This window comes from Chelmon rostratus, chromosome 16 (genome assembly GCF_017976325.1).
Source record: "Chelmon rostratus isolate fCheRos1 chromosome 16, fCheRos1.pri, whole genome shotgun sequence".
Lineage (NCBI taxonomy): Eukaryota > Metazoa > Chordata > Actinopteri > Chaetodontiformes > Chaetodontidae > Chelmon > Chelmon rostratus.
This window is the reverse complement of record NC_055673.1, coordinates 475571-482500: the sequence shown is the minus strand read 5'-3', so window position 1 is coordinate 482500 and position 6930 is coordinate 475571. Positions and strand designations below refer to the sequence as shown.

The following is a 6930-nucleotide window of genomic DNA, read 5'->3' as shown; positions in this document are numbered from 1 at the left end:
ACACACACACACACACACACACACACACAGACAGACACACACAGACAGACACACACATATACACACACACACACACACACACAGACAGACACACACACACAGACACACACAGACAGACACACATATACACACACACACACACACACACAGACAGACACACACACACAGACACACACAGACAGACACACATATACACACACACACACACAGACAGACAGACACACACACACACACACATTATTTACCCTCCGTATGTGGACATGAATCATGCTGGATAAACTTCTATCAGACAAACATTCAGCCTGCACACACACATTTAAATTTCAGGTTGTTTCTGCTGTACTGTGGTGTACTGTGCTGTACTGTGGTGTACTGTGCTGTACTGTGGTGTACTGCAGTATTTCATAGCAGTGTGATGAAAACTGATCAGCTGAGGAACAAAGAGTTGAATTTCCGTTCGGAGGCTTCTGATAAAGTTAATGAAGAAATGACGATAAAGTTGTGATATTGAGAAGAAATGAGCTCCTGTGACACGCTGAAAGGTTGAAACCTGAACTCAGGAAACTCCGAGAGTCTCGACGGATCCACAACAAATCTGTGACATTTCTAATCAGCTCTTAGATAAAAGCTGCTGAATGAAAAGTGACTCACAGAAGTTCTCATTCTTCTATGAGTTCCAGCCAGAATAATCTGTGTTTCACATAGAAATATAGACAATAGATTATAATCACACACAGGCTGTGACCTTCCTCACATGAACACATGAACCTCACAGGACCTCCGTCTCGTCTTCATCGTCCGGACGACGCTCAGGAAACCTGACCCGTGTTCTTCTGTGTTGCAGCTGATGCTGGATCGGTTCGATCCTGCAGAAACCGGCGCGGGTCACCTGATCAGCGGTGGGAGGGCTCCCATCACCTCTGCAGAGTGTGACAGGAGCCGCAGCTTCCCTCAGCGTGGGCTTACAGGTGGAGCTCAGCCAATCACAAAGCTTTCTCAGCACCACAGACACCAGTCCATTTAAACTTTATCACGATTTTCACGGCTTTTCTTTGACTGTGTGACAGACCAGACTGAACCTCTTCTAGATGCTCACATTTTACATCCGGTGGGTCGACTGCAGCAGTATGGAAGTCCGTTCATGCCAAAACTGTTGAAAAGTTCACCAGCAGCCCGACTGTTAACCCTTAAAGTTTGTGCTCAGGTTATAGATCGTCGATTTGATCGATCCTGACCTGCAGGAGGTCGATTAGAAACTGAGGCGACTCACTCGTGTTAATCCACCGATCAATAACATCCTGGCTTCATCAGCAAACGTCCGGACGATCCAGTCCAGTAAAATATTGAATCCGAAACACCAACACAATCCCCGGAAAGATGTTTTATCTTTTCAAATCAGCTGGCAGATCTTCTCCTTCTTCCTCCAGTCGTAACCGCTCGTGCAGATGACTGACGCTTCCAACAGCCAATGATACTCATCGGTGTGGTCATTAATGAACTTCCATACATGCTCCAGTTTATTTTTACTCTTTCATGTTAATAATATGAATATTAATGAACGATGATGAAAAATGTTTCAGTCTGTGTAGCAGCATCAAACTCCATCACTGCTCCTCTGTGAGTCAAACAGCAGCACTTCTCAGCCTCCGTCATCTGTTGTGGATTGTTCTGCTCGTGTATTATTTTAATATTCTAAAAGCGGGAGGAGGAAGAACCCATCAAATTAAAAGCCTGAGCGACGCGTCTGCAGCAGTTTGTGTCAGAAACTTTCTGTCTGATGGATGTTTGTGGACGAAGAGTCGAGAAAAAGTTCTGAAATATTAAAGTAATCAACAGAAAAAGATTCTGAACAGTTTTTAGTCAAATTCAGGAACATTTGAGGACTTTCAGAACAATCTAGAACAGATTTTTATGCTTCCCTTTTTGTTCACTTTAATATTTGTTTGTGTTTTTGCAATAAAATGTGTGAAAAGAAACATCTCGTGATTTTTATTGTTTCCTGACGTCATATGTTTGACCGACGGTGTGGTTTCTGTTTCCTGAGTACGTTCTTCAGGTTCCTCTCAGGTCTCAGACTTATCCTGCTTCATCAGATCAGTCTCCACCTACACAGTCCTGATGAAGATGTCCTTTCAAAACCTCAACCTGATGCTCATTTAGTCCTGAATATTTAATGTTCATCCTGAAGCCTTTTTTTAAAATCTGTGTCGTCTGATTGGCTCTGCTTGTTTTCATTATTTAAGACATCAGATTAATCTGCAGGACGCTGATCAGTCACTTCCTGTTTCCTTTGAACAAACACCTCTTCTACCTTCATCTGGTGAAGTTTGGTCAGTGTTGGAAGAAGTACTCAAAGAAGAAGTGTGTACAAATACACATTGCAAGTATAAATCTTGCATTCAAAATGTCACTTAAGTCTAAAAATATTAGCATCTAAAGTAGCAGAAGTAAAGTTTTTACTCGTTTTATTCTGCAGAATGGATCATTTCAGAATCAGATATATCACTGGATTCTAATTATTGAGTTATTAAATAAATGTAGTGAAGTAATACTGTCCTCTGAGATGTAGTGAAGTACCTTTGTAGTCAGCTGCAGTACTTGAGTAAATGTACTTGAGTAAATGTACTCAGTTACTTTGCTCTTCTGAGTGTGGAACGTGTTTTCAGTCCAGCTCTCAGCGTGTCGGCTGTCGACTGATCAGAACATTATTATTTATTCTAACAGACTTTAGTGTCATATTATCAAATATTATTCATACGAATATGAAGTATTATATAACTGTGATATAATTAATACTTCAATACTTCAAACTCAACTGATTGGAATAAAGACTCATCGAGGATTTTGGATCACAGCATTTATTCATTACTAACTGACTTCATATTTCCACGTCAAACAGCCAATCACAGCAGAGAGTCTGCAGGACGCCCTCGGGGTTCAGATTATTTCTGGCGTCGGCGTGCAGCAGAGTTTTGATCGTGATCAGAAATGTCTGTTACAGAAGACGAACTCCGTCGGTGTCGACAACTCACAGCGAGCGATGACGAGAGCCGAGAGCAGGAAGTGACGGACGCCTCGGGCTCCACGTTTATTTCAGTCCAGGAGGAATCTGCACGACACCCCGACAGGGACCAGAAGACACATTCAACACATTCCTCAGATTCAGCACTTCAAAAGATCCATCAGAGCCATCAGATTCAAGCCTTTGATCCAAACCCGACACCGATTGATCCGGATAATTAAAGTGGTTGTAAAGCAAAGCGTTATAGGCTGATCCTCTACCAGATCCTCTCTGGTATCTTGTTGACTGTTGGCCAGGGCTCAGGCTGGGTCAGTGGTGCCTTCTGGAGTCCCAGAACCAGAACCACCCCCCTCTGCATGTTCCTGTCTGGCCTATTTGGGAGACCAGCTGGGGTCTTTCCTCTTCTCTCTGCCTCCTCTGATGTTTCTTTGACGACCTGGCAGAGGGCTCGTCCACTAACCCCCGGGTCTCTCATTAGTCTTACAGTGGATGTTGCCACGAAGCCCCGACATCTAAGCTCCACTGGGTTGCGCTGCAGCCGTGCTGCTCTACACTCTGAATGCTGCAGTGTCTTTCTTTCGAGGTCTTCCTGCTCAGCAGTGACTGGGAGCTCTCTGAAGTACAACGTACGCTGAGAGCTGGATCACAGGACCAGATACGGCTTCGAGTGGCCGATGGTGATCTCGAAAGTAACCGCAAGGCATCGGCCCGTGTCCTCCAGCATCTGCAACCTGGTCCATCATCTTCGCCTCCCTTTCTAAATAAAGGCGTCTGACATAACTGGGCTGGTTGTTCTGAGTGGCGAGGCGGGGGTCGCTGCCAGGTGTACCGTCCTCGGGAGAGCCTCAGTTTGCACCGAGTGAGGCTGTATAGCCAGTGTTGAAGGAGGGGTACGATGGATCTTCATCTAGCCATTGTTTGCAGTTATTTGGGGAAGGAAGGACGTCATTGGTTGCACAAATTAGGAAACTTCTCCTGCTTGACTCCATCTCCCACATCCCCCCAGCTGCTTCCAGCTCCCACTGGCCCTGCCTCGGCAAACCTACGACTCCTCCTGTGAGCTGACTTTGATATCTTCCAACAAGGACTTCTTCTGTGCTGGACTTGTCCCACAAAGTCGCCATGATGGAGAGCAGATTTTACCAGCTGTCTTAGCTGTCCACTAGTTTCTCCTTGCAGGATTGGGGCTAGAGCCCAGATCAGTTTTGAGTTGTACCACCGTCCTAGACTTTTTATTGGGGATGGGTCATTAAGTGATGAAGAACCTTTGTTGATTTGCCTATAAAGATGCTTCTTGAATTTCATTCTGGCCCCTTGTGCTGTTGTTACATGGTTGTCATGGCATCCATGTAGGCTCTGACGGGCGATAGATGAACTCCAGGTTCCAGCCGCTTGGAGGATGACGTCCATTCCCCGTGGAGCAGCCAAAGAGGAGATGGGGGGAAACCTTGCCAATGTACCAATTTTGAACCTGATCTCATTCCCAGAGTCAAATACCACCACTCAGTGTGTGTGTGTGTGAAGCGGGTGACTCACACACAGACACACACACACACACACACACACATAAAAGGTGTGTTTGATGTGTGTTCAATGTGTTTGAGTTTGTGGCTTCAGTCTGTGACCTTCAGTGAAACTCTGCTGCCAGCAGATAACACAGAAAACACAACACACACACACACACACACACACACACACACCGTACATTTAAGAAGTGATTCCTTTTTTTAAATTTAATTTAATTCAGTGTCATGTCTCAATATAACAGAGGACTCCTGTCCACCTTCAGTCCCTCAGGAATTGATCCGATACTGTTCAACCTTATATGAACCACTCATACTATCCAGTGCTATATAGATGATACCCATTTTTATTTTGCAATGAAGCCAGACGAAACCAGCAAATTAAACTTCCAGCATGTCTTAAGGGCTTTAAGACCTGGATAAAGTGCAGCTTTCTGTTACTAAATGTAGACAAAACTAAAAAAAACTCCTCAGAAGCTCAATATCTGATGACACAGCTGCTCTGGATGGCACTGCACCGGCCTCCAGCTCCACGGTAAGGAATCTGGGGGATGAAAACAGATTTCATGGACGGCCTTCTTCACCTACGTTCATCTGTCTCAACAGGATTCAGTCGTCCACGTATTTACAGGCTGGATTATTGCAGAAGTCTATGAGTCTGCCCAGTAAGTCGTTAAAGACTCTCCAGCTGATCCAGAACGCTGCAGAACATGTTCTCACAAAAGGAAGAGACACCTTATTTCTCTCATTTTAGCCTCTTAAGATAAGATAAGATAAGATAAGACTTTATTGATCTCCAGCTGGGAAAACCGTTTTGATAGATCTTACAGTTAGGGCCGGCTCAGGCTTGCCTTGGACCCGCCCCGAGCTATGCTGCTGTAGGATTAGACCTCCATGTTCTCTTGTCTCGCAGGTTCTCGTGGAACGTGGCAGCACCTGGATTGTGGATCATGGTTGTGCCTCATGTCGTGGTCCTGCTTGATACCCACTGCAGCTAGTCATATTTCTACTGTTATTACATACCCAGTACTGTTATCATGTACATATAATATATTAATACACACACAGAGGATTATAAACTGAGCTGAAGTTAAACTGACATCATAACAGACACACACTAACAGACACACGCTAACAGACACACACTAACAGACACACACTAACAGACACACATTAACAGACACACACACTAACAGACACACGCTAACAGACACACACTAACAGACACACACTAACAGACACACATTAACAGACACACACACTAACAGAAACACACTAACAGACACACACTAACAGACACACATTAACAGACACACACACTAACAGAAACACACTAACAGACACACACTAACAGACACACATTAACAGACACACATTAACAGACACACACTAACAGACACACACTAACAGACACACACTAACAGAAACACACTAACAGACACACACTAACAGACACACATTAACAGAAACACACCAACAGACACACATTAACAGACACACATTAACAGACACACACACTAACAGACACACACTAACAGACACACATTAACAGACACACACACTAACAGAAACACACTAACAGACACACACACTAACAGACACACACTAACAGACACACACTAACAGACACACATTAACAGACACACACTAACAGACACACATTAACAGACACACACTAACAGACACACACTTGTGTTTTCAGCGTTATTGTAACCTGTCAGTGGTTTTCAGTTTCTGGACTTTTCATCCTGTTTCACTTTTCATAATCTGCCTCATTGTTTTTTGTTTCGAGCGACAGAAACGAATCAACAGAACATTTAAACATCTAAATTTTAAAATGTTGGTTTCCAGCCTGCAGGTTCAGTTCAAACACTGAAACCTTCATCGTTTTTCAGCTGTTTGACTGCATCAGCTGCTGTTTCTCCTCCACAGAGGATCATTTTTCTTCTAAAGGTCGCCGCAGACACCGAAGAGGACGAGGAATAAACAGCATCTGCGTGACGTCAGCTTCAGCCTCGACTGTCGGCTCTATATGGAGAGAAGTGACGAGCACATTTATACTGATCAGGTAAAGTTAAATACAAGCTGGTACCACGATATTCATGGAAATCCTTCCCCTTCAGTCTCTTCTGCTGTCCCTGCCGGTGGAAAGTAACTGAGTACATTTACTCAAGGACTGTATATAAGTACAATTTTCAAGCACTTGTACTTTACTTGAGTATTTTCTATAACTTCATGCTTGTACTCCACCTCACCTCGGAGGGAAATGTTTCTTGACTTGTATTTCTTGGTGGTCAGTGAAGCTGCAGTTTGACATTCAGCCGTTAATGAGGGTTGAGATGAAAGAGACTGAACTCGCTCCGCCGGCAGGTCGCCTCGCGATGC

General features: G+C 44.2%; 1 protein-coding gene across 1 annotated transcript in view; it reads left to right on the top strand.

Moving 5' to 3' along the window:
* The window catches only part of si:ch211-191i18.2 (uncharacterized protein LOC564095 homolog), a 9952-nt gene extending 8046 nt beyond the window's left edge, over nt 1-1906 (top strand). Inside the window, exon 5 of the mRNA XM_041954784.1 lies at nt 845-1906. The gene's annotated coding sequence lies outside the window, so the exon portion shown is untranslated. The remainder of the gene's footprint in view (nt 1-844) is intronic.
* The last annotated feature ends 5024 nt before the right edge of the window (nt 1907-6930 follow it).